This window comes from Protomyctophum bolini (assembly GCF_963924005.1).
Source record: "Protomyctophum bolini genome assembly, chromosome: 23".
In the NCBI taxonomy this organism is placed as follows: Eukaryota; Metazoa; Chordata; class Actinopteri; order Myctophiformes; family Myctophidae; genus Protomyctophum; species Protomyctophum bolini.
The window spans coordinates 29,305,771-29,313,993 of record NC_137884.1 but is presented as its reverse complement, the minus strand read 5'-3'; positions in this window follow the sequence as shown (position 1 = coordinate 29,313,993).

Below are 8,223 nucleotides of genomic sequence, written 5' to 3'. Positions count from 1 at the left end.
AGAGTGGGGGGGGAGGGGGACACACACACTAAGACGCAGCGTGGGGGGGGAGGGGGACACACACACTAAGACGCAGCGTGGGGGGGAGGGACACACACACACTAAGACGCAGCGTGGGGGGGAGGGGGACACACACACTAAGACGCAGCGTGGGGGGGAGGGGGACACACACACTAAGACGCAGCGTGGGGGGGAGGGGGACACACACACTAAGACGCAGCGTGGGGGGGAGGGGGACACACACACTAAGACGCAGCGTGGGGGGGAGGGGGACACACACACTAAGACGCAGCGTGGGGGGGAGGGGGACACACACACTAAGACGCAGAGTGGGGGGGAGGGGGACACACACACTAAGACGCAGCGTGCAGAGTTTGAGCTCCGACATTTCACTATATATTATTTACCAATTCATACAAGTACAGTTATTGTGAAACCACTTCTATCTCCATTTACCCTCTCTCTCTCTCTTTGTTCATTTCTCTCTGCCACATTCTCTCTAAGTTCCATTCATCACACGCGCACACGCACACACACACACACACACACACGCACACACACACACACACACACACACACACACACACACACACACACACACACACACACACGCGCACACACACACACACACACACACACACACACACACACAGACGTTATACAGGCACGCACACACACATAATTCACACCATATCTTGTTAAATAAACAATGGAGTCATCCATCAGGCCATGCCATGATAGACTTCTATTTAAACAGGGAAATAACCTAACTTAACCGCGCACACACACACACACACACACACACACACACACACACACACACACACACACACACACACACACACACACACACACACACACACACACACACACACACTTTGCTGACAACAAAGGATTTGTTGTCCTGAGAATAAATGAGTGTGCGTGCGTGCGTGTTACCTTCCTGCACTAATACACGGTGGCTTCCACAGTGTTGGACTACACTTGTAGTAGCCTTTAATTGGTTCATGTACAACAATGAATACATTTGCATATGAACTCTAATCTCTCTATATAGAAATAGAATAATAGAATAAACCCTCAAAAGAGCCTATTTAATCTCTTAACACCAGTCCTGAATTGTGCAATTAATTCCAACTTAATGTAACTCGATTCAAAATACACTTAATGACGCCTAAGAACCCAATTAGACAGCATGACGAATTAACACATTTTGGGCTGGAACCCCTTTTGGTGCGTTAGCATCATGCTATGCTTTAGCTATTGAAAAATAGCAGATCTACAAGCTCGTAGCGCGCCACCGAGTGGCGCGCTGCGAGCTTGTAGGTCTGCTATTTTTTGAAAAATCGAAGAACGACTGACACAGAAACATAGTGTTTTCAGAAACCTGTCAGGATGTGCAGTAGAAGAACATTTTAAGAATCTGATCTCAGGTCAGAATGGGTTAACAGAACACAAATCCTCATGCATGCCTTGTAGTGAAATACAATTAAATCGTCAGCCCGTTTATAGCCAAACCCATTCACCTGTTGAGCCTCGTTTCTCTGGAATTGCCTTCCTACTGTAACCATGGCAACAATATACAGTACCGGTGCACATACACAAAAAAAGAGGAAAAAGTGAATGTGTGTATACGGAATGTGACAAATAGAAAAAGGGTTCAATATATTATTGCACTTATATTACTGTAATTACCGGTACAGGTATATACTTCTGAGGTGTGTTGACATACTGGCTGTTTGTTTTAACCCATTTTGGTGTTAGCACTATTGCTATGCTTTAGCTATTGAAAAATAGCAGATCTACAAGCTCGTAGGTAGCTTGTAGGTCTGCTATATTTTTAAAAATCGAAGAACCACTGACATATAGAAACATAGCTTTTTCAGAAAACTGTCAGGATGTAGAAGACATGTTTAGAATCTGATCTCAGGTCAGAATGGGTTAATATCGTGGCCTATATAAGACACATAATGCTGACGCCAAGTTAACGACATGATATAAGAATGATTGGTCAGTTTAATGAACAGATAGAAGCTGATTGGTTATAAGTTAAGAATGATTGGTCAGTTTAATGAACAGATAGAAGCTGATTGGTTATAAGTTAAGTCAGTTTAATGAACAGATAGAAGCTGATCCGTTATAAGTTAAGTCAGTTTAATGAACAGATAGAAGCTGATCCGTTATAAGTTAAGTCAGTTTAATGAACAGATAGAAGCTGATTGGTTATAAGTTAAGTCAGTTTAATGAACAGATAGAAGCTGATCGGTTATAAGTTAAGTCAGTTTAATGAACAGATAGAAGCTGATCCGTTATAAGTTAAGTCAGTTTAATGAACAGATAGAAGCTGATCGGTTATAAGTTAAGTCAGTTTAATGAACAGATAGAAGCTGATTGGTTATAAGTTAAGTCAGTTTAATGAACAGATAGAAGCTGATTGGTTATAAGTTAAGTCAGTTTAATGAACAGATAGAAGCTGATTGGTTATAAGTTAAGTCAGTTTAATGAACAGATAGAAGCTGATTGGTTATAAGTTAAGTCAGTTTAATGAACAGATAGAAGCTGATTGGTTATAAGTTAAGTCAGTTTAATGAACAGATAGAAGCTGAAAGACTCATTGCCCTAGACCGGAAAATGGATATCACCCTGGAGCGTTTGACCACACTGCAAGGAATTTTGCTGAGGGCTCAACTGAGAGGGGAAGAAGATGAGTAAAAGTTTCGTCTCCTCGCTAAAAAATCCTGATCAACGGGCCATTAAACCGGCTTCCCTTACAGATGGAATAGACAGTTGAGAGAAACCACGCGCACCCGCTCCCCTGCCCCCCCCCCGCCCGCACCCAACACACAGCCAACTGAGGGTGTTTTTGGACTGAGAACCAAGGCCGCAGTCTGCACAGCTAGCTGTGTTTACCTCCCACTATCTGGACTTTGAGACGATGTGACCCTGGGACACAGATCCGGAGCCGCTCAGGATACACGCAAACATAAACAATGAACTAACAAGACATTTCACACACATCCCGCACCACATACCGCCTTCTCCCTATCCACCCCCAACCCGCACCTCACCCCGCGCCCCCCCCCCACCTGCTGCCCGGTTGTGAGAATTTTTTTTCCTGTTTTCAGACAGTGCTTCTTGTGGTGTGATGACCATGAAGCGTTTGTGAAATGTGATGACCATGAAGCCTTGTGTGAACAACAGTGTGTTTTTGTCCTCTGACCTTAAACCCAACCCCCACCCCACCCAAGTTTCCGTGCCTACACAATGCAACTGTATGTGATATGATGTCCTCATCCCCCCCCTCCCTCCCTATCTGTCAATACCCCTCACCCACTCGATGCCTCCCCCACCCCCCCTATCCCTTTCTTTCTTTTCTGAAGATGCAAGTAGGCCCGGGCGCAGCTCATGCTTGCGACCAGCAGCAATAATTTTGGTTTGACTGATGTATTCACATGTTTCAATGCCTTATGACCTGCTGTAAAACCCAATTGCCCTTCGGGGACACTAATAAAATAACCTTGAACCTTGAACCTCTTCTCTGGTGACTTCCTGTTGACTCTCCTCATAGCTCACAGGAAGTAAACACAACTCACAACGTCATAGTCCCAGTGTGTGTGTGTGTGTGTGTGTGTCTGTGTGTCTGTGTCTGTGTCTGTGTGTGTGTGTGTGTGTGTGCGTGCGTGCGTGCGTGTGTGCGTGCGTGTGTGTGTGCGTCCATGTTTGTACAATACTTGTGATAGCTAAATCACAAATAGAATTAGAGAAATAGGCATGGGTCAGGAGTGGACCATGGGGGGTCAGATGGGGGGTCAGGAGTGGACCATGGGGGGTCAGATGGGGGGTCAGGAGTGGACCATGGTCGTAAACACCATTTTCCTTGTCCTCAAGATAAATGGTTTGGCCGGGGTGAGGACTGGGGCTCATAGCCATTTAGAGGTCAGGTGGTTTAGGCCCTAACCCATTCTGACCTGAGATCAGATTCATACGAGGTTTCCACTGGACACACACACTGGTCTGATTAACCCATTCTGACCTGAGATCAGATTCTAAACATGATGCTATAACACCAAAAGGGGTTCCCGTTCAGAATGGGTTAAAACCACCGTAGGGGTTGGAGTTATGGTCTTATTGATAGCCTATAAAAGCTGCTTATGGTTTCTCATGGTGTCACACAATGACAATATTCTACCATCTCTCTCATATTATCGTGTCATACAACTATGTGTACATAATCTACCGTCTCTCTCTCATATTATCGTGTCATAAAAACTATGTGTACAGCCTAACTCAGGCGTCAGGGTGAACATGGCAAAATAAATTGTAACAATGAACAGGGGGTGAAAAAAAAAGCATTCAGACAATTTGTGCTGTGCTGTGCTGTGTGTGTGTGAGTGTGCGTGTGTGTGTGTGTGTACGTGTATGTGTGTGTACGTGTGTGTGTGTGTGTGTATGTGTGCGTGTGTGTGTGGTGTCACACAGATGCGTGTGACAACATCAGTTCAATGTTACACTTCAATGTTTTATGACAGATCGATGTCGTGACCTGTGACCTGTTTGTCTAGCGAATGTTTTCAAGACTATAGATGGAGGTCTGAGGTCATACAATGACCTCAGAGGTCATACAATGACCTCAGAGGTCATACAATGATGTTACAGTGTGAAGCAGAATACCATCATCGTCATAAGCAGCAGCAGCATCATCACATCAGCCGCTTTGAATGTTATCAAGCGATAATCACCACCATGTTCTTATCTGGACCATGCAATGCAGGCACTAATGTACATTTCCATTGTATGCGAAAACATCATGAAAAACAACAGACTTTCGTGGCCGGTTAAGACTGGTACGAGGCTAGGGGACTTTCGTGGCCGGTTAAGACTGGTACGAGGCTAGGGGACTTACGTGGCCGGTTAAGACTGGTACGAGGTTAGGGGACTAACGTGGCCGGTTAAGACTGGTACGAGGTTAGGGGACTAACGTGGCTGGTTAAGACTGGTACGAGGCTAGGGGACTAACGTGGCCGGTTAAGACTGGTACGAGGCTAGGGGACTAACGTGGCCGGTTAAGACTGGTACGAGGCTAGGGGACTAACGTGGCTGGTTAAGACTGATATGAGGTTAGGGGACTTACGTGGCCGGTTAAGACTGAGGTCAAGGTTAGGGTTAGAGTTAGCGTCAGCGCTAGATTTGTCCGTTACGGTTAGTATAGCGGTAATAGTCGGACAATGGCTGACAACGTCAGTATGTATGTGGAAATGTCCATACTGGCTGCATCGCATAGGGATGATGACGGAGGTTAAATGTCCATACTGGCTGCATCGCTTAGGGATGATGACGGAGGTTAAATCATCACATATAACATCCGAAGGTGCTAATTATCATCATCATCATATAACTGTTAACCCTTACCATCATCCGACGTCAAACGGCCAAATGTCGATATAGGGATGATGACGGAGGTTAACCCTCCAAGACCCGCATTCATTTCTACTTGCAAAAAAATGATTTCAACCTCACTACTACTTTGTACTACTAGGACTAAGACTAAAATATATGTTAAAAAAAGAGTTTGATGAAATAATAATTTACATTTTGGGGATATCTTTCACAATAATGAATAAAACAAAGGTCAAAAGTCATAGGTTAAAAAATGTTCAAAATTGCACAGAGTCCAGAAACTTTTAATTTGTGTGAATTTCAGCCTCTGTGGGGGGTATTTATATGCAAATATCATGACCAATGGCATTGAAATGGCATTGCAATGAACATCACTGATGACGTTTAGGTGAAAAAATAACAGGAAAAAAAATTAAGTAATTAATTAAAATATAACTTGTTGCTATAAAGCAACGTTGGGTCTTAGAGGGTTAAATCATCCCATAACATGCTTATAAATATCATCATCATCATCATATAACTGTTAACCCTTACCATCATCCGAGAGTCTCATTTAGAAGTTGGTCCCAAACTGGGGGTCTCCAAAATATCGTTGGGTGTCCCCAGGTTAATGTGCAACGTTATTTTCTCACTCAACAGTAAACAGACCAACATACTGTGCGGTATGAGTGTCTACAGCCTAGGGATAACTGCACATTACTTAAGTGAACATATGTGACCAAAGTTGACCAAACTGAGAGACTGTCATTGGATTTTTTTTTAATTTGTTCATGTCATATGAAAGCATGGAATCATAGCTTCAAATTGACATATTGGTTGTTCAGTTTGACCCACCAGTTGTGGAGATATGGCTTATAGAGTAATGTCTGGCAGAGAAACAGAGTTGAGAAAACAGACTTGAAAGGTTCACTTCTGTGGACTCTAACATTACACTTAGCTATATGCAGCATTTATTTCATATTTACATGTCGATTTCAGCACTTATTTTAGACATGCTCTAGTATGTGAAGAGTCTGCCTGTGCTATTAACTAATTTAAAAAAATAAAAAACGTTTTTCTCCTCTTGCTGGTGAAAGGCTGGAATTTGCGCGCTGGCAGTCTCTCAGTCAAATCTGGTCACATAATATTAAGACTTTGTAGACCTTTATAATATCAAATTGGCCAAAATATCAAATATTTCATAAGAGAGAGGCGAACATTGTGAAAATAAGCCGACGACGTAACGTGTGCTTGTAGCTCAGCTAGCAGAGATCTGTCGTAGAGGGACAGAGGCGGTCGGGAACCCTGGGTGACGTCTGTCAAGCACTGTCCCCGTTAAAGGAGAATTTCTTACCTTTCTTTGTAGTTGTTACGTCCCCACCAAAGAGGTCCAGGTGTTATTTTGTGCAAAAGCTCCTTATTGGCTGTTTCCCCTACCATAAGCCCTACATGAATTGCATTGTATTTAATGGGAATTGAACGGGGCTATGGGGTGTTGTGCAATTTCTTTGTATATATCCTCTCTTCATAATGTAAATAATATCCCAAGCGGCACACTTTACTACTTATTTCGATGGAAATAAGCGAACTAGCATAACACCCCATAGCCCCATTCAATGCAATGCAATTCATTGAGGGCTTATGGTAGGGAAAAATAGCCAATAAGGAGTTTTTGCACAAAAAAACACCTGGACCTCTTTGGTGGGGACGTAATGACTACAAAGAAAGGTAAGAAAGATAAGAAAGCATTCTAGCATGGAATTCTCCTTTAAAACCACTGAAAAACTGCCTTTACTATTATCGTTATTAAATCACATAATGCTGTCATCATTAAAACCATTGGAATACTGTCATTACTATGGCGATTATTATGAAATAATTAGTCTTATAGTTATTGAAACCACTCCAATTGTGTGTCATTAGTATAGTTATTAATTCATTAGTATTGTATAATTATTATTATTAAATTAGACAGCTAACAGGATACAGGGGGGTTATATAAGCAGGCAGGTTATTCAATTCATCATACAGCATGGATCCACTGTACTGTACATCAACACAGTCCATTCGATTCCTCCACGTTCAAGTCCATCAAAAATCCATCACGATTAGAGGCAAAAAGGGTCACTCGGTCGGGTGATGCAGGAGCAAAGTATACCTGCCCACCACTGCGGAGTCAAAGTCTAGGGGTTCAAACCCCACCGCGGGCCGGGGTGTGCATCTGGCTTGGCCGAGCGTCTGTTCTGAGCACAACTCAATCAACTGGCCCGCCGCGTTCGAGGGAGGGATGCCACGGTCACAGAGGGTGATATTATTGTCACTGCATGTATAGGACTCCGATGGGCTGGGGAATGATGAAGAGGACTGGAGAATAGGGCTGAGGCTCCCGGTTCTCTCAGTGGGAACACTCCTCACTGGAGGACTACAGGGCTAAGGTTCTCCCAGTGGGAACACTCCTCACTGGAGGACTACAGGGCTAAGGTTCTCCCAGTGGGAACACTCCTCACTGGAGGACTACAGGGCTGAGGTTCTCCCAGTGGGAGAACCTCACTGGAGGCCTATAGGGCTAAGGTTCTCCCAGTGGGAACACTCCTCACTGGAGGACTACAGGGCTGAGGTTCTCCCAGTGGGAACTCTCCTCACTGGAGGCCTATAGGGCTAAGGTTCTCCCAGTGGGAACACTCCTCACTGGAGGACTACAGGGCTGAGGTTCTCCCAGTGGGAACTCTCCTCACTGGAGGACTACAGGGCTGAGGTTCTCCCAGTGGGAACACTCCTCACTGGAGGACTACAGGGCTAAGGTTCTCCCAGTGGGAGCACTCCTCACTGGAGGACTATAGGGCTGAG